Raw genomic sequence first — 23,533 nt, 5'->3', positions numbered from 1 at the left:
GCGTACCCGAGAATAGAAGTCCGGCGTCTTATCCAGCTGAGCTAAACAGGCGAGTTAAATACCTCAGCATAAAATAAATATATAAGGCACGCAAGTCTTACTGACGGTGAGGCTTGTTGAGACTGGTGCGCACAGTTTCTGCACACCAAGATTCCTTGACGAGTTCCCGAAAATTTCAGAAACAGTTGCGGCCAGTGCCATGAACTTTACATGAGAAAGTAATGAACAAGAGACTAATGGACTATTTATAGCTTTTTCTAATACAGTTCCCGAATTTTTTTGAAACCTTCATTGATTAACATTGAATGTTCGTCGCTAGTTCAGAGCTGTTACCACGTATCCAAAAGTTAGGAAATAATTCCTGAAATATCTGGGAACTTTTTTTTTCCTTGTAATGAATAGAGCATTAAAAAGTCTTTGAGACACGCGTGCAAAATTTTTTTTATTTTGTGTATAGACAGAAATAAAGAAAATTTATAGTGTCATGCGATATTGATAAAACTGAGTCAGAGAAAGAAAAATGTTTATGAAATCATCACAAAAACAAAAAAATTCATGATAATATATGTATTGAGATACAAGATTATTCTACTTTAGAATTCAATTGTGGATTGGATTAGAGGAGAAATCGGGAATTTTTTTATTTCTTTTAAACAGCAATTCATATTGTTCGCAAACAAATAGCGCAAATGCTGTTAGTCAGACGCCCACTGAACAACAAAGGTTCGTCATAATCGAGAGACTATGCCAGTAGCAACTTCACTCAAGTATATGGGGTTGGGTTCTAATGTTTTCATGTTACGAAAGTCTCAGATCCATTCTTTTGCTACATAAACTTATAACACAATACACATCTAAAAATTTATTTCCTTGCAATATTATTAAATGTGAGTAAAAAATAAAAATGACTTAATATGTAAAACATGTATTGTATAGCAATGTTATACACCCTAAAAAAGTAATCTTGGTTTGATGTATTTATTTCTGTATTTACTTCATTTGAATTCAATGTTTTTGATAAGGCCGACAAAATTTCATCAATTGCATGTTGCCTAAAATGTTATTGCCGATTCTTATAGGATTTTGTCCGTAGAATCTGAATTTGACCTTGAAAATATTAGATTGGCTCTAGTTTTCAAACAACTTACGTTTCAATGCGCAAAATACGCATTTTTGGCATTTTTTGAATGGATGTAAAACCATATACCGAAACAGTAAATTTGTCCACATAGGACCAAATTAAAGCTTAAATTGTGCTTTTTAATATCCAAAAACAAAAAATATAATTTATATGCAATTTAACCTTTAATGTCCAATGGGACATACGCTGTTCCATAAACGTATTGAAAACATCATTACTTTTGACCAGGTAAGGCAATTTAAGTAAAAATTAATCTCTCTGGGGGTTTTTGTGGTCGCTTCTTATAAATCTGCAATGAAATATAAAAATTAAAAATGTCGGACTAATTTTTAAAAATAGTTTGCACCTTTATGATAAAAATGTAAAATAAAAAAAAAAATTCGCCATATTGAATCCGCCATTTTGAATAATAAAATCTGAATACAGATTTCTAAGCAGCGACCACAAATACCCCCAGAGAGACTCATTTTCACTTAAATTGTCTTACCAGGTCAAAAGTAATGTTATTTTCAATACGTTTATGAAACAGCGTATGTTCCATTGGACATTAAAGGTTAAAGTGTATATAAATTAAATTTTTTGTTTTGGATATTAAAGAGCACTATTTAAGCTGTAATTTGGTCCTATGCGGACGGATTTACTGTTTCGGTATATGGTTTTAGATTCATTCTTCTTTTTTTTTTTTTTTTTTTCTTCTTAAATGACTTGAAGCTAGGCCAACTGTCAGAACACACACTCTTATATACCAACTACTTTTTGCGTTTCTACAGAACGACTTTTTGAGGTTAGGAGTACTCGAATTTGCCTGGACCACCCGTCAATGGGTTTTCTCGCCAGAGAAGAGGGAAACTGTAGAAAACCTCTCCTGAGTACAACCGGTTTATCGACAGCCGAGTTTTAACGGTGTGTACTAGACAATAATCGACAGTGCACATCATTATACCTCGACGTCAAACCTCCCGCTCAGATTATCTCACGTGCCGGAAAAATCCCAGGCTAATGGGCGCGAACCAAGTACCCTTGGTCCGCCCACCGAGCCAGGCATTTATTTTAGATTCATTCAAAAAATGCCAAAAATGCGTATTTTGCGTATTGAAACGTAATTTGCTTGAAAACTAGAGCCAACACAATATTTTCAAGGTCAAATTCGGATTCTACGCACAAAATCCTATAAGAATTGGCTTCCATTAGTTGGGCAACAAAATTTTGTTGGCCTGTGAATTGAATCTTCAAGAATTGTTTTCTTTTATTATTAACCACCAAAGAAAATTTTATAATAAAGATTTTTTTAATATTTTGTTTATTAATAGTATTTTGGGTCCTAAACAACTGTACCAAATATTAATTAAATATTTTTATTATTTTTCAAGATATTTGCATTGCAAATTTCTTGACATTTTTTTTATTTTATTATAACACACTTATTTTTAAAATAATTTTTAATTTGTTACGAACCTTTTTTACTTAAAAAATATTAAAGTTTAATAAAAAAAAATTTTAAAATATCAATTTTTTAAATAATTTATTTATAAAATAATAATTATTTTTAATGTTTAAGCATGAGCCCTATCAGATTATGTTTTAAATAATTCTTATTTTAAAATTTAAGATCTCATTAAAAAACCGTGAAATTTACAGAATGGCATCTGTCTTTGTTTTTTTGTTAAGGGGCAAGGATAGTTGGTTGCTGTTATGTGCTTAGACGGCTTGCTCAAACATCGCGTAATTTATGGTATATCATCGCGTTTTAACACCAAAAGATAATAGTAAAAATTGGAAGTCAATCTGTCACCATTTGCGAAGTTAGGAGTTTATTTTTAAAAAAAGTCTGTTTTGCTAAAATGTTTACGTAATGTTTATCATATTGTTTTATATATTATAGTTTCAGAATATTTATTTACATAAGTGTTTTCCGGAGTGGAATTTCCTACTGAACACGAATATCGTATTTATTTTCAAATTAATTTGCGTTGTTCCATAAAATTTAGAAAAAACTGAAATATAGACTCACGGGGCAAGGATAGTTAAAGATAATACGGCACGGTAAAATCCTGTTAATGCTATTGCAAATTTTAAAAAAGTGTTTAATTGTTCTTTTTAGGTTGAAATGCATAATGGTGCGTAATTATGCACGGAAAACGAAGCTTATTGACCAAGAAATTGGTGGTCGTCTGAAGAAAATTGGTTAAACCTCTGATTTTAGTTCAGATGAATGTTAATACAATAACTGAAATTCAGAAAATATTCAATACATATTTTTAATACTTGAGATAACAATAGTGAATAGTCTAAATCCAATAAAATAAAGAAAACGAGAATTTACTGACTTTCTATGACATTTTTAGCATTTGGATTCTTTTAACTATCCTTGCCCCGGTGCTGGGGCAAGGATAGTTAAATTTTTTTTTACTTTTTCATTCTTATCTTGTAGGGATTTGAGTCTACAGTAAAATAATATATAGCAAAATTATAGCTAAATAACCAGGCTTTCCAAAAATACTTTTCGTTTGCAGATACATGTTTAAGTTTGGCAGCTAGATCCAAAAAGGTTTTACCTAACTGTCCCTGCCCCATCCTCCCCTATTGTTTATAACAATTTAAATAAATTATTTTATGTTTCGTTAATTGTCTGTTGGTCATATTGGATTATTTTAAACTGATTTAGATCATGTGCAGTAACGGAATAAGAAAATAAACGTCCTTTTTAAAGAATTGTATTAATTTGTTTAAAATAAAAAATTATTAACAATTAATATCTCAAAAATCGGCCTCCAAGGATGTACCCTTTAATTTAAAACAAAGAACACTAAAATTGGTTACAAATTGTAGGCTGTAGTCATTTTTGAACAGTAAATTGTAAAAAATCCCACTGTGAGCCGGCGCGCGAGAGTGCAATTAAAACTTTGACAATTTATTACGAAAAAAACAAAGACAGATGCCATTCTGAAAATTTTGCGGTTTTTTAATGAGATATTAAATTTAAAAATAAGACTTTTTTAGAAAAAAATCTGATAGGGCTTATGCTTAAACATTGAAAATAAATTGAAAAATAAATATATAAAGCCATGAAAAAATGTGAGACTAACTCTGCTGGGGCTCAAAACCCAGGACCTATCAATGGTCAGTTGATTGCTCTTCCACTGAGCTACAGAGGTCCACATCCAACAAATTTTCATAGCTTTATCGACTCATTAGTGAAGGTGGTTCGCATTCTTCTGCTACATATTATTTGAATTTTCCCAGAATTATTCACGAAAAAATTATCAACTCAATAATAAGTTCCTTTACTAAACGTGAAGCTGAAACCTACCATATCGACCAAGTTTCAAATTCTAGAAGTGCCGGTATCTAAACCTAGATGTCACCGCCAAATCAATAAATAATTGAAAAATAAATATATAAAGCCATGAAAAAATGTAAGACTACTAACCCAGCAGTTTCGAGCCCCAGCAGAGTTAGTCTTACATTTTTTCATGGCTATATATATTTATTTTTCAATTATTTATTGATTTGGCGGTGAAGTCTAGGTTTAGATATCGGTACTTCTAAGTTGTATATTTTTTTATAATTTTGGTGCTCATTTCATGAACACTTTGCTTCCTTATAGAGATAATAATAATAGTAATATATGAATAACTTTAACTTTTTTCTTAGGTCAATCAATGTATTTTTAAATACCCTACAAGATAGTTATAATAGTTTAATAGTTAAACAAAAATTTTTAAACAAAAAAGTTAAGAAAATGTCATTTTCCACAATTTTTGGTTTTTAAAATACCAATATTTTCGAAATTTATTATCGAACTAGCAGAGCTACGCGCGCGCGATATTTCTGTTTTTTGTTTTATGATACTCAAGACCTTATTTTATTGTGTGTATATAAAAATGTGACTAAGACTTTAAGATTTGTTTTTTTCTTCTTCTGAAATATTCGAAAAAGATTACAAAATTTTTTGAAAAATATTAAAAAAACAAACGAAAAACCAAAACACGAAAACCAAAAATTAAATTTTACACACTGAGCAGTTTTACGACATAAATATAATATTTTTTTATTTTCATAATTATTTCCCTAAATTGTCAGTTTTCTGGAAAACTGTATTATTTCAAGAATTCGTTATCAGCGAAAAAAATTTGAATGTCAGTTACAAAACATTCCTTTTTTTAAACTCGTATAAACTATGCTATATTGGAAAATGTTTATAAAACGTTAAGGCAATTACAGATCTTCTTCAAGATGATAAGGAGGTTCTTTCGCAAATAGAATTAACATTACCAATTTGTTGAAATTTGTACCACTGTTAGACAAAAGTTTTTAAAAAATGTAGTTAAATTTTTTAGACCTGTGGGTACTTGTGAAAAAAGTTATAAGCGTCTTTATTTTTAACATTTAACATTGAGTTTTGTGGGAATTGAGTACATTTTCAAACATATTTACTCACCACAATCACAAAGTACTTAACATTAAAAAATTAATGAAACATTTTTCAATACGAGACAGATATATTGATTAAATATCTGTTTAAAAAAGTGTCATTAGGTACCTGTGAGAGTTGCAATAAATTAATAAATAAATTAATTTTTATCAACATTCATCAAAAAATTAATTAATTTAAAGAGAGGAACAGAATTTGATAGCGGAAGGAAAAGAGGGGAATTTCACTTTCAAAATCTAAATATATACAAAAACAATATTTTAGAAATTTTTTTAAAAAATATTGATAAAAATGATCAAATTTTTGGAGAATTTTAATTATAAACAGGACCATAATTTCTCATAAAATTCAAAAGTCCAAAAAGTAAATATTCATAAATTTTTATTTACATTGTTCAAAGATAATTGAATCTTAAATAATTATACGAATTAGTTTTTAAAAATATTTGCGATTGTTCACAAACGGAGGCGGGGTGGGGGTCAAAAACTGGTGAAAAATTGTCCATTTGGTTTATGGAACAACGATAAAATTTATACCTCTCACTCATACCTCGTTCTTGATCTCCCTCTCATTCACTCCTTAATCTATCTGTGAGTGAGAAAAGAAAAATAATTAGCCAATAAGGAAATAAGACGCCCATTTCGTATTTTGGCTTAAAAGTGAAATTCTCCACTTTTCCTTCCCCTATCAAATTCTGTTCCTCTCTTTCTACCTGACACGGAAAATAGTGAAAACATGATACCCCCTTCTAAACCCAAATAGTGGGCATTACTTTCTTAACTATTCGTCTCTCTTTCGCTCTCACTCTAAACTAAAAGGAGAGACAATACCTCCCTCCCTCTCTTTCTCTCTCACTGTAAACAGAATATATAAGGAAAGACTAACTTAATATATATAGATATAATAATAATATTCACCTCTCTTTCGCTCCTACTCTACACTAAAAGGACAGGCGATACTTCCCTATACTTCCCTCTCTTTCTGTCTATCAACCTTTCTCTCTCACTGTGGACAGAATGTACACGCTCTGGACAGACTGAATGAAAGAATACGAAGTTTATTATAGTTAATAATTAGGTTTATTAGGTCAATTACAGCGTTTTTTAATGCTATACAAGTTGTAACGATCATTTTAAAGTTACTTCTACATTTTTCAACAAAATTTTCAAAAAAGTCTTATTTTCTAAAATTTTTGATTTTTAAAAGTTTAATATCTCCGGTCAATATAGACGAAAAATGTTCAATCAGGACTCAAAAGATGCGTTTAAAAAAACTCTACAAAATTATGGAAAAACATTTATAGGTGTCTTAACATTTTTTTAAAGTTATGGGCAAAAAACGTTTTTTTGCAAAATTAAAAATCCAAAAAAAATTTAGTTAAACTTTATTAATACATCAGAAAGCACTTTCACAGTTTTACTTTATGTCCGCAGGTGAGATCTACAATTTAAAAAAAAATTCAACCCAATAGCTCTTCATGATTTTGAGATATTTATAAAAATGTGATGTTTACAAACACCCACATACGGAATGACATTTTTTAAAAATGTCATTTTTAAACTCCTGAGGTCAAATAACATAAAGAAATGTCAAAAAATCGAACTCGAAAAATTTTGGTATTACAATACTTCCTCTATGAGGAAGTAATATAAAAAAATCTGACATATGAACCTAAACTTTTCTGCGAAATGATCCATTTATTAAAAAGGCATTAATTAACCCTTCGTAAGAAAGTATATTTTAGTAACAAATAAAATAATTTTAAAACAACAAAATAAATCGTAGAAATATTACTAATAAAATATCGTTTGCTAGTTCTTTATCGTAAATTAATCAAGTAAATAATTTGAACATTTTAATATTTGTGACGCTACTGAATTACGTAGTATACCATTTTGCTAGTATTTGTTTTATATCCAAAAAGAAATATACCGAAATAATTAAATCTCTGTGAAGACGATTCTTAACCTAGAAAGCGTCCTGAAGCGAAGAAACAACTCCACAGCAACGCTTCAAGTGAAAGAATAGAGCTGGGTCAAATCATACCTAACAAATCAAAGTTGTCCCTCAGTTCTCCGATTTTTGTGAAACTTTGAGAAATTGTAGGGAAATACATGCGAATAAAAATTCCAAAAGAGATTTTCGAAAATTTTGAAAATTTACGGTTGTTCAGGGTTTTTAAAATTTTTTTTTAATTTTGAAAACGCAATATCTCAGAGACATATGGATGGATTTTAATGATTTTTTCAAGGATTACTTATTATTTACAAACAATTAAAATGAAAAAATTTGCAAAATTTTTTTTTTTAAATAAAAAATTAGAAAAATATTGTTTAAACAAAATTTTTGTTTATAAGCGTATCTTTAATTTTTTTCTAATAGCGATATTTTGATTCCTTTGGATTTTACGAGTATTTTGACATGAATAAATCGATGGAGACTCTTAAACTTTCGGAGATATTGTATTTTTTGTCTTTGCGCGCAAGGCCAAAAAGCGCACTGAAGCAAAGGCTCTATGTACAAGGCAACGGTCAAAATTACCTAATACTCGCGTAAATTTCAATTGAATTGAATTCTTTCTTTTTTAAATCAATTAGTAATATTTTATGAATAAATAAATAATAAGTTATTGATAAATAAACAAATAATTTGTCTGCGTAAAATAAAATAAACAAATTAATGTAAATTAAAAAACAATAACAAAATTAAGAAATATCTCAAATAAGTTCCTAGTAGTTTATTTGACTACTTTTTAACAACTCTGATTTGTTCAACAAGTCCTATATTAAATTAAAAAACTTGTATTAATCATCAAAAAGTAGTTAAAGGAAATCAGATAAATAGAAAAATAAAAAAGTAATATATTCGTTCGAGCACCCTCCATGTTTGTAGCATGTGAAAATTGTAGAACTAGGTCTTTTTAATAGTCTTTTTCATAGTTATTTATATTTACTTAAACCTAAAAAAGCAGAAAACACAAATCAAACAAACAAACCTTCAACCACAAAAATGAATGTAGGACTTGTTGAACAAATCACAGTAGTTAAAAATTAGTCAAATAATCTACTGGGGACTTATTTGAGATATTTCTTAATTTTGTTATTGTTTTTTAATTTACATTAATTTGTTTATAAAGATGTTTAACTTTTTTGGATTGTTCTAATATAGTAAAAGATGTTGTTTGTTTTTTAAAAAATCAATCCACATTTATTCAAACGATTATTTATGTCAAATGTGAAGTTTTTCGTCCATCGACGATGGACCTCTTCAGACAATATATGGAAACTGCAAATTATTGTTATTTAACACAAGTTAACGGTTCATAAAAACAAAAAACAATACTGTTATTATATTCCATTATGGTAACATTATGTACATAACCTCAACTTACCAATGTGGATGTCTTTCATCACATATATAATTCTAATAAAATTTTACAAAACAATCATCATATAAAAAATCCGATTTTTGCATCCAAAACGTTGATATCTTTAAAAGGGTCATATTGGCGGGTATTAATTTTGTCCCTTTAAGGTTCTGAACAGGGAACAACACGTGCCTTGATATGACAGATATGTATATAGGTTAGTAAGTAGAGGAGGGAAAAAATCTGAATTTGATACATTTAAAAGGTTCAGTTGATAACTATTAGAGATGTGCAAAAAGCTCGAAAAGTCGAGCCGGCTCGATGTATCGAGTACTCGAAATTTTCGAGTACTCGAGTGACTTCGAGTACTCGAAAAATTCGAGTACTCGGGTAAATTCGAGTACTCGATTAAATTCGAGCACTCGAGTGAATTCGAGTACTCGAATTTTTCGAGTACTCGAATGGATTCGAGCTTTTGACTTACTAAAAAAACTATTAATAAGTAAAAAATTTCGAATTTTTTTGAATTACTGAATCAATATTTCTATTTGCTAAATATAATAAATGCGAAAATTCTATGAATTTTCTCTAGAACTCGAATTTACTCAGAGCTCGAAAAAATTCGAGTACTCGAATTCCCTCGAGTGCTCGAAAAATTCGAGTACTCGAATTAACTCGAGTACTCGAAACTATTCGAGCTTTTTACACAGCTCGGCTCGGCTCGAACTCGGCTCGAGCTCGAACTGATTAGGCTCGGCTCGGCTCGGCCCGAAAAATGAAAAGCTCGAAAAAGCTCGCTCGAGCCTCGAGCCTCGAGCTTTTTGCACAACTCTAATAACTATATTCATAAATGGTAAAAAAGAAAACCACTATATCAATCAAATTTAAAATGAAAAGCAACTTTATTTTTAAAACATTAAAATTTGATAAAGTAAAATGAAAAACCCGCTGCCAAGTGGTACATTTTTATAATTTTAATGTTCATTTCATGAACACTTTGCTTCCTCATAGAAATAATAATAATTGAAATATAAGAATTAATTTTTATAAAAGAGTCTAAAATCATTAAATCTTATACAAAAAAATATGTTTTTATATATTCTATAAGATGGTTATAATAGTTTAATAATTACACATAAACAAGAATGTTGACAAAATTATATTTTCCACAATTTTTGATTTTTCAAATACCAATAATTCAATAATTTTTGACCGAATCAGGTTCAAAAATAGGTCAATCGAAGCCTTTTTTAATGCTCTACAAGTTGGTAATGAAACTTTTAAAGTTTCTTTTATATTTTTCAACAAAGTTCAAAAAAGTGTTATTTTCGAAAAATTTAGATTTTTAAAACTTTAATATCTCTGGCTAATATAAACGAAAAATTTTCAATGAAGGCTCAAAAGATGCGTCTAAAAACTCTACAAAACTAAAAAAAACATTTATAGGTGCCCTAACATTTTTTTTAAGTTATGGCCAAAAAACGTTTTTTTACAAAATGAAAAATGCAAAAAAAATATAGTTAAACTTTATGAATCGGGATGAAAATACTCTCATTTTATGTCCCCCGGGGAGACCTACAATTTAAAAAAAAATTGAGGCCTTTAGCTCTTTCTCGTTCTGAGATATTGAGGCAAATGTAATGTTAGTACACAATCTTGGGAAAATTCGATTTTCAAACAGTAGGAAACTTCCCCAGGTCGTTAATATAAAACGACTTTTCTAGGAACTTGTAAAATTCTTAAATCCTGTCACGGTTTTTCGAACGTGTTATAATGTTATCAACATATGCGATGATTATGAGGATGACATTATTTTTATCCTTTACGTAGACACTTGTATCTTCGAAACAACCCTGGCCTTCCATTTGGTTACAAAGCCATCAGTACAAAGTTTGTTCCTCAGGATCGTTCGACTTCCTACGATAGACTGGTTTCCAGGACGTTCCACCAGGTCCTAGACATTATTTTCCAGCAACGAACAAAATTTGTCGGTCATTGTCTTCATCTAGAAGTCAGCTTCTGGGCCGGAGATTGCATGTGCTATCGGGATTTCCGCTGTACTTGCGAAATTCGTGTCATTCCAGGGAGGGTTCATAGTCACTCGAAGGATGCTAAAAGAGTAGTTCGTCATCACCTGAGTCTTCTGTCGAATTTGGTGTTTCAATTACTGTCTGCTCCTCTGAGTTGCTTGGTTTTCTGTTGTTCAAGATGACATCAACGTCATTCCTAGATACGTGTTGCTCGAAACCCAGGAACACACCTTTTCGCGCACATGGTCCAAACTTGCCTGTGTTTTTGGTTCGATTGAGGCAGTAAACAGATATACCAAATTCTTGAAAATTTCCAACATCATTTTATATTTTTTTAAATAACGCCGTTTGTTGCCACATAATTTATTAATACATTGTATAACCTGTAAAAAATTTGAACAACAATTAAAGGTTTCATAAATGTTTAAAAATAGTTTTATTCTGCATAAACGCAGTTCTCACTAATTTAAAACACATTTCTTTGATTTTACATAATATAAGCACGTTTTAAAGAGTGTTCAGAAAACACTGTTAAAACCAGTCCTTCACAATCACAAAGAACACTTTTATGAAACACTATTCTAACATACATATGAAGATTCGTACAATGTTTTAAGAACACTATGTTCACTGTCTATCAACCATTTCCTAAAAAACGTGTATGAAACTATCTATTAAGAGCGTTCGATGGTCTCTGAAATTTGTAGGTTATGAGCGACCTACACTTTTCGCCCTACAAAAACGGTACTGCCTGGTTTAAATGACGTGAAATTGGTAAACAATCATTTTCCAACGAGTTTTTCTCTGAACACAAGCCGTATTTGTTGGGTGATAGCGGCTTGTCGAATGTAATCTAGACATTTCAGAGACCGTCGAACACCGTTAACACACTTTTTTGTCTTTGAACAATATTATTTTAAACATGGATCGCACACACAATAAACTATGTTTGAGACTGTGGAAATATTGTGTTTTCAGAACTACGCGCGGATTAGAATTTGACGCTCAACATATGTATTTTATAGGTTATACACTTAGAAAACAATATATTTGAATCAAATATAATCTTTGTTATGGTAAATATTTAAGTAAATAGCAAACCAAATTTTCTTCAACCGGTATAAATATCCTGTATAAATATAATAATACATATATGGGGCAAATTTTCTCAAGTGTACCAATGTCAAAAAACCGCTGCCAAGTTGTACATGTTTATAATTTTAATGTTCATTTTATGAACACTTTGCTTCCTCACAAAAATAATAATAATTGATATATAAGAATTACTTTTTATAAAAAGGTTAAAAATCATTAAATCTTGGTCCAAAAAATGTGTCTTTATATATTCAATAAGATGGTTATAATAGTTTAATAATTACACATAAGTTAATAAACAAGAATGTTGAAAAAGTGATATTTTCCACAATTTTTTATTTTTCGAATACCAATAATTTGATAATTTCTGACCGAATCAGATTCAAAAATAGGTCAATCGAAGCGTTTTTGAATGCTTTACAAGTTGGCAATGATACTTTTAAAATTACATACTTTTACATTTATCAAGAAAATTTTCAAAAAAGTATTATTTTCGAAAAATTTAGATTTTTAAAACTTTAATATTTTTGGCTAATATGGACGAAAAATTATTAATGAAGGCTCAAAAGATGCGTCTGAAAAAACTCTACAAAACTAGAGAAAAGCATTTATAGGTGTCCTAACATTTTTTTAAGTTATGACCAAAAAACATTTTTTCACAAAATGAAAAATGCAAAAAAAATATAGTTAAACTTTATGAATCGGGCTGAAAATACTCTCATTTTATGTCCTTAGCGAGATCTACAATTAAAAAAAAATTGAAGCCTTTAGATCTTTCTCGTTCTGAGATATTGAGGCAAATGTAGTGTTAGTACACATACATACACACACATCGGGACAATTTTTTAAAATCCGTTTTTTCGGACTTCTAAGGTCAAATTACATCGAAATCTTTATTTATTTTTTACATTTATACGGGCAGTGCCCATTCGTACATAAAGTAGGTACTAAAAGATTAGGTATAATGAAAATAAGTTTATAAATATGTCAAAAAATTAAAATCGAAAATTTTGCTAATACAATCCTTTCTCTATGAGGAAGCAGTTGCAAGTTGTTGAATCAAGCTAATATTTTCACAGTATTTAGTACTATGTATGTATAAGTACTTTAACCACCAAGTATTATGAAATTTTATAAAAAATTGTAGAGGGGGGAGGGGGTTAAAGAGTTTTGATAAGTATGAACAGTGAGTTTTCTAAAAACTCGTAGCTTCTATATATAATAAAGTAAAAAAATTTTGACCTATATGCTTTTGGTAGGTTTTTTCCTGATCTTTCAAATGGTGTAAAATTTTTTTTAAAAACTTTAAAATTTAACGCTTTTTTTGAAATTTAAAAGTTTTTTTATGTTTTTTTAAGAAGGACCTTTTTTCTTTTTTTTATGCCAAAAGAAAGCTTAAGATGTGTACTTTCAATATCTAAAACGAAAAAAATGACGTTTTTTCGTTTTCGAATTATTATTAATTAATTAACCCTTTCAGTGTCCCTGACGCCTATAAGCGTCATCCAAAAACTGACCAGGAGTGTCACTGACGCCTTTGACCAAAATCTTATTTATTTTTATTTTAATTCACTTAAAATTGGTTGCTCCGATTTATTTAGGGTTAATAAGTACGATTTCGGTGTAAATTTAAAAAATTTAAATTGACCAAGTAATAAAGAAGCGAATTTATTTTATTTCAGCAATTTTAATTTTTTTCTGACACGCGTGGTCAATTTCTTGTATTTTGACCTGATACTTAAGGGGTTAATAAAAATTAAAATATTTTACAACAAAATAAAGTTAGCGCAATTCTGAAGTTACTACTGCAAAGCATTACAAAATCCGCATCCAACAAGCCCAATATCAAAAAAATTTTAATTTTCAAAAATTAAAAAAAAATTTTTTATAAAGTTTCATAATACTTGGTGGTTGAAGTACTCATATATAGTACCCCCCCGCGCGACCAAACAGCTTAGTACGTTTGAATATTGTATATCGGTACACTAGTCTGTGACAAAGTGTCTCGTTTCTGAGTTTCTGACAGGCGAAACAACTATCAAAATAAACCATTTCTTGTTCTTAAACACTTGTTAACACTCATTTTTCTTGCATGTTTTGTAGAAAATAACATATGCAACACGGGTGAAATGTTTTTGTGCCTCGCGCGATGTTTCCAAAACTTGTCTTCGCACTCGTGCGCCTTCGGTAAAATATTAGGCTAATTACTAACAAAATTTTTTAAGTAATTTTTTCAGAAATTCTGCTGAGAATTTGATAAGAATTCCGCACAGAATTGTTCCCGTAACCATTTTTCACAAATTTTTTACTACATTTTCTAACGAAATTTGTACAACATTCGAGTGAATTACTGATAAATTTTTTATTTTATTTTTTATTTTAAGATTAAAAATAGAAGTGCTAATAGTTTACACATACATATATAAAGAATAAAAAGGATTACCCTCTTCTTAAAGCTTCTGTTATTCAAATGTTTGCAGTAATTCACCTTATCTTTGGAAATGGTGGTCCGGTGTCCAGAGTGTGGTAAAGAAGCTTATCTTACTGGGATTTTAAGCTGAATTTTTGTAAACAATGGAAATTTCAATATTTCACAATAAAACATATATATATATTTTTTTTTTTCGTATCTTTTTCATTATTTTATAAAGTTAGAAATCTTAATTCTTGTTGATATGTAAATCATAAATATCTTCAATGATTATTTATCTTTGTATTTTTCAATTTTCTGTATTGAATGCAAATATTTCTTTTAATCTATAAAAATGTTAATGAACACGTATACATAACTGTCGTGTTATCAGGAAGTGTGGTAACTGCAAATTAGAAGAATTTGAGTTTTTTCTTTTGATTAGTATTCTCTAGAATACTTTATTAGGTATTATTTTATTATAAGAAAACTAAATGGGATACGAACAATTTGTTTCTTGTTAATTTTAATATTCTTAGTATCTTTATAAGCAAGTCCATTCCTTCATAAGAAAAACAAAAATTCATAATTTATTGAAGGTGTCCAACTACTTTATGTCTAAAACTTTGGATTATACAGAAGACAGATATTTAACCCTTTCGTGCCATCGGTAAACTGAACGGTTGGATTTTGTCGAAATTTGTTACTCGAGGGTTTATGGAATCACTGATTACGTGTCTCAGATCAGATTTTGAAAATTCCAAATGGCGGATCTAATATGGAGTATATTTTTACAAATTGCTTAAATTTTTTTGAAAGTCATCGCCACTCGTAGATTTTGTTGCACATGGAATTAAACTTTTTTAATACAAAATTCGTAACACAGTAAATTGTGAGGTATTAAAAAGCGTTGAAAATTAAATTAACACCAAAGAAGATTAAAATAATTCATTTCGGTGTTATTTTTAATAATGAATGAAGTTTGACTTAAAATCAAAACCAAGACAACGCAACGATTTGTCAAAGAAAGTCAAAGCTAGTCTTAGTCTTAGCCTTAGTCAAAGTATTAGTCAAAGCCTTAGTCTATGACCTTGTTAAGATTAAGAATTTAGACTTAGACTCACTTTTACAATACTTAATCTTAGACTTAGGGTAAACCAGAAAGTAGTCGGCCATTTTTTAATTTTGAATAGCTATAAAACCGTATGAGATAAAAATAATTTTTTTATTAGTAATTATTTCTAAGACTTTAAATAAACAAATCTAAGCTTTTGAAATTGAAAAAAAAATTTGTAAGGTTGTAGGCTTTTTTGAGTGGCCAATACTGTCGATTTAGGTAACCGATTACTGTCGTATTCTTACTTGTTTATTTACTAAATTTTTTAATTAAAATTTTTTTATTTAATTTTTTATCTAAAAAAATTTGAAAAAAATATGAATTGTACTTTTTAAACAGTGTTAGTTAAGAAGATTGCTTTAGGTGTCCGACTACTGTCGTATTCTTACTTGTTTATTTGCAAATTTTTTTAACGAATAAGAAATTTTTTTTTATAAACATGATTGGTATAATAGTTTTGTCAGACCATAAGGAAAAATCACACGTGGAAGAGATTTTAATAAAATATTAATTGCAATTTTTAAACAGTATTCATTGAAAAGATTTTCTTAAGTGGACGACTACTGTCTGGTTTACCCTAAACCTTTCTGGTGTTTATTTAATCTTACACAGAGAAAATTCGTTTCTTATATTTTACCTCAAACATTGAATAACATCAGGCATTTAAACAACAACTTCAAGTTTTATGAGCTTCGCAACTAAAGATTCCAAAGGTTGCAGTCAAGCTAATTTCAAGATTCACTAAATTTTCGGTGCTGTGTGGGTAACCTAACAGTTAAGGAAAAGATAATTAGTCCAACTAATTGATCTTGAATGTCATGAAAAAGATTGGACACAATGTGGAAATTGTAAAACTTTGATTCATGAAGCTTGTGCAAACATATCGAAGCTATCAAAGCAATATATTTGCGAGTATTGCGTTTTTTTTAACTGCTGATATTTATACTTGCCGGTACTAGAGGCTGAATTTTTCAAAACTGGTTTTTCTTTGTTCTAAATGTTATTTTTATATTAATTATTACTAAATACATTGACATTTTATTGTTTTTATTGATAGCTTATGATTTCCTAAATATATATCAATAAGTAATTAACATGTAAATAAACCTTAAGGCGACAGTACTGGCGGACTCTACCCTACCAGTTTAAATTAAAAAATTTCATTATCAAATTCTTAATCAGTGATAATAAGAACACCGACAAGATTCAAGTGAATTTGATAATTGTTGTAAAAATATTAGCGATTAGAAAAACCTCCAAGATAGAAATTAAAAAACCAAATCTCTTAAAAACTGTTAAACACACTAAAAAAAGTTTTACTGTTAGCCTGTTTTCGAGGCTGAATTTAAGGTGTAAACGGAGTCAGAATTTTTTTTCCTGTGAAGTTATTTAACATTTCTCACTGTTTAGATAAATTAGGAACTTGATTATGGCAGTAGTTTCCTTTACAGGCTTAAAAAATCGACTTTTTGGTGTCTTAAATCTATTCCAAAACTATCCAAGAATATGTCTTTAAAATTTTAGAGGCCAATTTGACATATTTTTGAAGGTAGAACAGATTTTGTGACTGATCGTCGAGCGCGTGTGAATGCTCGGCAGACCCCAACGAGCGCTCCGCCCCTTCATGCGTTCTATTGTTTACCTAACCTTGTATCACCTTGTATACACCTGAAAACGTGTATACACACGCTCAAAATTCGAACGAAGCGTTCAATTCGCTTTGTTGGCGCTTAAACCCAAAACACGAGGCCTATGCGCTCGTTATTCTCGAGCAAGGAGGCTCGGACAGCTCGACGAGAAGAAAATCTTCGTCAAAATCAGTTCTTCGAGGAAGAGGAAGGACTACTCTATGGGCCAGGAATAGCTGATTAAAATTTAATTAGTGTAAGTATCCTAAAAATTGTATTTTTTACACCTAAAACTTTAAATCGCTTTTTCTCGAATTTTCATTTTCATACGTCATAGAAATCGGTGCCGGTGATAGCAAAAAGAATTTTTGTCCGATTGACAAAAATCAAAGTGTTCTCGCTTTAGTTTTAAATTATCTTCTATTTGAACTAAAATAGTTGGACAAAAGTATTATTTAACCTATTTTTTTGCACCTTAAAGTGAACTTTTTTTTCAAACTTTGAAAAAATTTAGAATTTTTGAACTTCTTCGGTATTTTTTAGTTCAAATAGAAAAGACACTTATAAAAAGTAAAAAAAAAATTGGTTTGATTGTTTCAGATGCATCGTACGACCACCATCACCCGCACCGATTTAAAAATACAGACTGCAGCGCTCCACAAAAATCGTTGTAACTAAGAAGAATTTAAATATTTTTTAAAAATAAAAGTTGGTTTTTTAAGGCTAAATACAGTAGAATATCACCAAAAAATTTCGTTTACCGCAATCATTTCCTTCCCTTGCAAAAAAATTCCTGAAAAACGCTTATTTTTCGCCTTCTAAAGGAGACTACTGCCTTAAAAGAAACTTGATATTAATATTGTAATTGAATAAACTTGATTTTTTTCACAATACTTAAGAAATAAATAAACAATTAACATAAATTTTGATATTTTTACACTTTAACCACACAGCACCGATAAACTTTCCTAACAATTTATTAAAGATTTACTTGCAAACTCCTAATAAGTATTTACTTGCAAAGTTTATTAAAAATTGTATTAAGATTTAAATGTCCCACTTCAATTAATGTTTAGCGTGAAACTTTCCTGAAAATTTAATTTAAATTTTCAGGAAAGTTTTAAACTACATTTTCGCTTATAAGAGAGAAGTCGAAAATTTAATTTAAATTTTGCATGTTTTTTCAACATTTATTTTTTCATAGTTAAATGTATCGAAACACTGAGCTTTTTTCACACATATTAACACACATATTGAGGATTAAGAAAAAAATATTTTTTTATTTATTCTGCCCTTCAAGGCGTCAAAATGGCGGCTGAACTGATTGTCCGGAAAAAACTGGTTGACACGATATCTCTGCTTCAAAATGTCTGAAACAAAAAATCCAAAGAATTTCTTAAAATATATGTCAGTGGCTATGTCATGAACCACAACCAACATTCTACATCCATTTTTAACCTCATTTTTTTACCGTTTTAGGGGTAAAATAGGGTGAAAAATTCAAAACCCGCGCCATTTTCTCATTTTTTTTAAATTCATTTTTTGTGGTACATGCCATAGCCACTGACATATATTTTAAGAAATTCTTTGGATTTTTTGTTTTCGACATTTTGAAGCACAGATATCGTGTCAACCAGTTTTTTCCGGACAATCAGTTCAGCTGCCATTTTGTCGCCATGAAGGGCAAAATAAATAAAAAAATATTTTTTTTAATCCTCAATATGTGTGAAAAGAGCCTAGTGCTTCAATAAATTTTACTATGGTCCCCTTAATAAATTTTTAGGAAAGTTTTGGTGCTGTGTGGGTAATATCCTTAAAATGTAATGCAATTAGTCCCAGGTCAAAAAATTTTTTTTGCTTTTTTTATTTAAATTAAAAAAAATTTTTACTTTAACAAAATTTTTTCCTGAAAATATACGTTCTAAATATTTTAAGCTCTCGGGGTAACTTACGCTCTGAAGGGGAGTAGCGCGAATAATAGAATAATCTTTTTCCTCCGACGAAGAATTAATCGATATTGATTCGCGTAAATTAAACAGCCGTCAGTTCACCTTCGAGCTTCGGTCTATTAAACCCAAATAAACCAATAAAGTCAAATTGCGGTGATTTAGATTCGATTCAACAAGTCGCGCAGTTTGAGAATAATTGTTGGAATATTGTATATTCGCGCCTAATATCTCGCTTGACTCTAACAGTAGTTGATTCTACGTCACTGCCGTGTGCGCACGCACTCCTTCTTCTTCTCGATATCGCTTCGACCGTGAACGTCTCGATCGTCAACGAGCTCTTAATAAACGACCGATTTCATCCGTATTTGTGTATTATTATTGACTACATCCTGCTCTAAATAATCTACATGCCAACAATAATTCAAGACGCGTACGTTTCGACAATGTTTCTTGTTTGTTGAATGAAAATTCTCAATCTATTACTGGCGAAATAGGGAGCGCTGATAATTTGTTTTCGAATACAGAATCAAATAGTGAAAACAACTTTATCCTACGCTTGATTAGGGCAATGGTTAGTAAACCGTTAGCAGATGGAACTTTAACCGACGAAGAAGTTTTTGTAACTGAGGATTAGTATCGTCAAATAATCGATTCCTCAAGTCATAGCGACAATAAAGGTAATAATAATAACGTGAATTGTGATTTTCTCGTAATAATTTTAGTGTTCCTGATGGTGATTTGTCAAGATCAGTTATTTGTAGAACAGGTTCAATGTTTTCAAAGAATGACAGTGACTACAGAGAGAATGAACAAATTGGACAAAATCATTTTATGTGTATGGATCAAAATCGATTTAGAGGTTTTTCTTCGAATAAATCACAATAGATTATTTCCTCCGAATTGTTCAGCTTTTACGGAGAATTCAAGTTCTATCCAGATCAGTCGAATAGTAAATTCCTGGAAAATATCCTTCCTTAGATCAGAAAAGGACCCTCAGCAGTTTCTGCTTATTCTCAAGGACTATCTAGTTACGATTGGTATAGATAACAATTTATTTGTTCCATGCTTTTCAAAAATATTTGAGGGACCATATAGATCTTGGTATTTAGCTAATAAAATGAATTGGCGTACACGGAAAGGTTTTACGCGTGCATTTCGCGTTTGGTTTGTACAGGATTAAATTAGATAATGTTAGATAATGTTAAATCAGATACTTCAGAAAATAACTCTTATATTTATCAGGAAGTTAGGTTGAACATGGATCAGAATCGTAAATCTAATTGTTTCAGACCCAGATCTCGAAATATTCAATCGTTTAATAAACAGAGATTGAATCAAAATTTTGATAAATCAATTATTCAATCAAAAAATATATCGAATTTTGAATATTCAACTTAAGTTTTTATCTAATTTAGCACAGGAAATGAAAAGTGTTGTTTTAACCTGAATTCGGGTGAAAATAACACGCAACAAATTTTACCCTACGAGGGTAAAATTTGTTGCGTGTTATTTTCACCCGAATTCAGGTTAAAACAACACTTTTCATTTCCTGTGAGATCAAACCAAGGATTTAGTTAGAGCTTGTTCTCTTTCTGTTAGGCTTAGTCTATATGTCAGTGATTCGGTTTGTTCTTCGGACTTTAAAAACGAGTTGCATAATCTGGTTTGCTATGAATTAGAAAAACTTGTCAGTTTACCGACAATTACTAGTGATGAGTTAGAAAAGTTAATTCCTTTAAAGGAAGTTGATCATGAGTTATTGAAACTTAGGAATCAATTACAAGATCTTTCCCCTGATTTTACTTCTAAGTGAGGAGTTCAGTTAGGTGATGGATCAATTGTTAAAACCAAAGATAGAACATCTGCTGTGATTGACATAGGTCATGTTTATGGTAAACATACGTATTCATATCGCAACGTCGTTCAAGTTTTAATCTCCTCTAGAGTTTTCAAAAGAGGAATCACTTAGATCAAAAAGCTTTCTTGATAAAAGGTCTTTAAACTTGACAGAGAAAGTACAGATTTTGAAAATGTGTTGAGTAACGATGAGAACCTTTGGAAGATTACCGTGGATTCAATTGTCGATTGACACAGTAGTGTCCCAAACTCGATCTATAAAGGAAAATTTGGATATGTTTGTTCTTGACTTATTTATTGGGTTTATAGACTTGTTTGCAGTTCGAAATCGGACAGGAAAAATGGTTGTTAAAATACTTGATACAGTTTTTCGATCATTGGACAATACCGGAAACTATAGTGACCGATAACGAGGAAGAAGTTATAAACAAAGATGTCTAAGCGTACTTACTGTCCATTTTTATGTACACTGTGCCTCCTACCGGTACTCGCGTCTCTCCGTTTCTTTTTTAAATTGCGGTCGCAAAGCTATTGCTTAGCGAGAATTAAAATCAATCGGACCAAAATGAGCATTGATGAATTTGCCGACGACGCGGTAAGGACTTGGATTCATCGCATGAAGATCATTGAAGAATTCTGTAATAAAGTCGAGAATAAGAAAGGGGTCTTCGGATTAATTTGCCATTTGTCGAAATTATAGTACTGGATAAGAGAAATTAATGTACCAATTTTTTTAAAATTTTCAAAATTGTAAAAGTTACGCCATATTAAATTTTTTGACACTTATTTTTTTAAATATTAATATTTACGAAGCCATTTATCAGATTTTAATAATATTTAAATATGTTATCCTTGAAATCATACCTTTTAATACTGTTGTCTAATACATTTTTTTTATTTTTGACCCAAAAAAAATCCAAAATTTTTGAACCGTTTTAACTCGAAGGGGACCGATTTTCGAGTAGTTTTTGATACCTATATAATAAAATATTCCTTATAATTTCACCTTTATTTTAAGACCAAGAAAACTATGGAGACTTTAATAGTTTTCGAGATATCGCAATTTTCGTGAATCATATTGTATTCACCATTTTGAATTTTGTAAATCTGACATCGAATTCATATTCAGTTGTATAAAAAATCCTCAAAACTATTTAAAATTTAGATGTTTGTAGTTATCCTTCTTCAGAGACAAATAAAGATATTCTACATTTTTAAAATGGATATTAAAGGGGAAGAGTAGCGCTTTTAGATGCAATATTGACCTTTTAGAAAAAAAATTATCTCTTGATGTTACATGTCATCAAATATAACTAAAAACAGGTTTTCTGCACTTTTAGGTTAAAAAATCTCAAAAACCTGACGTGCAGGGTCTATTTTGAGGCCGGATTCGGATTTAGCACGTTGAAAACCTTTGGAAAAGTATTGTCTGATTCTTGGAAAGTAAATTGAATCAAATTTTGTTGGCCTGTGTAATAATACGTTATATTATTGAAATGCTATTGCATCATTAATGAGCCGATTTTTCAACAATGGAAGACTAGCAGCAAGTGACATACGTAAACAAGAGTGTTTACGCGCAGCAGTTCCCAGTACAGTGAGCTATAGCGAAGCACGATGCACAATAGGCGTAGCGCCGTGCTGCACTGCGCCATCGCTACACGCGTTCACGAAAATTGCGATATCTCGAAAACTATTAAAGTCTCTGTAGTTTTCTTGGTCCTAATTAAAGGTGAATTTGTTATATGTATGGTTATATGGTATGATTTCAGGTATAACATATTTAAATTTTATTAAAATCCGATGAATGGCTTCGGAAATATTATTATTTAAAAAAATAAGTGTTAAAAAATCCAATATGGCGTAACTTTTACAATTTTGAAAATTTTTAAAAAGTTTTTTGGTACATTTATTACTCTTATCCAGTACTATAATTTTGCCAAGTGGAAAATTAATCCAAAGACCCCTTGTAAATCGTGATATTTTTGACGGAGTCTTACCCAGTTGAAATTAAAGTGGGTATGGAGGATTATTATCCGAATAAAAAGTTAAATAGTAGAACTCAAGTATTCCTCAAGTTTGGCTCACCTTTACTTAGGTCTTGTTTTAATTTTTAAAATTTATGATGTGAGTAGGGTGATGGAACCATTTGTCGAGAAAATAGTGAGGTTCAACATTTAAACATTTTTTAATCACAATCAAGGCCATCCATGTAAATTAAAAAATATGATTTAAGTAAGAGGAGTATATAAGCTTGTATACTTGATAAAATTTCGTTAAAAAATAAATTATATATTAAATAATAATTATAAAAGAAATTGTTTGTAAAATACCATTTGTCGAGGCTCAGAAACTAATTGCTCGATTTCTTGACCCAGTTGTCGGTTTTGTTTTGACATATAATAGAACCAGTTGTTGAGTCAACAAATCGACAATTGGAGAGCAATCAAAATTCAGTACCAGTTACCAAGTATTAATTTTTATTTAAACTAATAAATAATCAT

Source organism: Leptopilina heterotoma, unplaced genomic scaffold (assembly GCF_015476425.1).
Source record: "Leptopilina heterotoma isolate Lh14 unplaced genomic scaffold, ASM1547642v1 Lhet_57, whole genome shotgun sequence".
Taxonomy (NCBI): domain Eukaryota; kingdom Metazoa; phylum Arthropoda; class Insecta; order Hymenoptera; family Figitidae; genus Leptopilina; species Leptopilina heterotoma.
The sequence above is the reverse complement of the archived record's forward strand: the minus strand, read 5'-3'. Positions refer to the sequence as shown.